Raw genomic sequence first — 264 nt, forward strand, 5'->3', positions numbered from 1 at the left:
CAGCTGGGCCGTGGGGCAAGCGGGGAGGGGGTCGAGAGGCGGCCCCGACGGCTTCCCCTGCCCCGTTTCTCCCCCGCCGGTCGGAAGGGAAAATAAACCCACGTGTGAGGAAACTGCCCTCGTTTGCTCTCACCCACCCGCGGCCGGCACAGCTCCCCTCCGCCTCCCTTCCCCGGGGCGCCGCATCTCCCCTCACACCCCTCGGCGGGGCGGGAATCCCCCTTTACCCCCCGGGGAGATCCCGGGAAAACGCTTCTCCTCCCC

This window comes from Calidris pugnax, unplaced genomic scaffold, assembly GCF_001431845.1.
Source record: "Calidris pugnax isolate Ruff unplaced genomic scaffold, ASM143184v1 scaffold45, whole genome shotgun sequence".
NCBI lineage: Eukaryota > Metazoa > Chordata > Aves > Charadriiformes > Scolopacidae > Calidris > Calidris pugnax.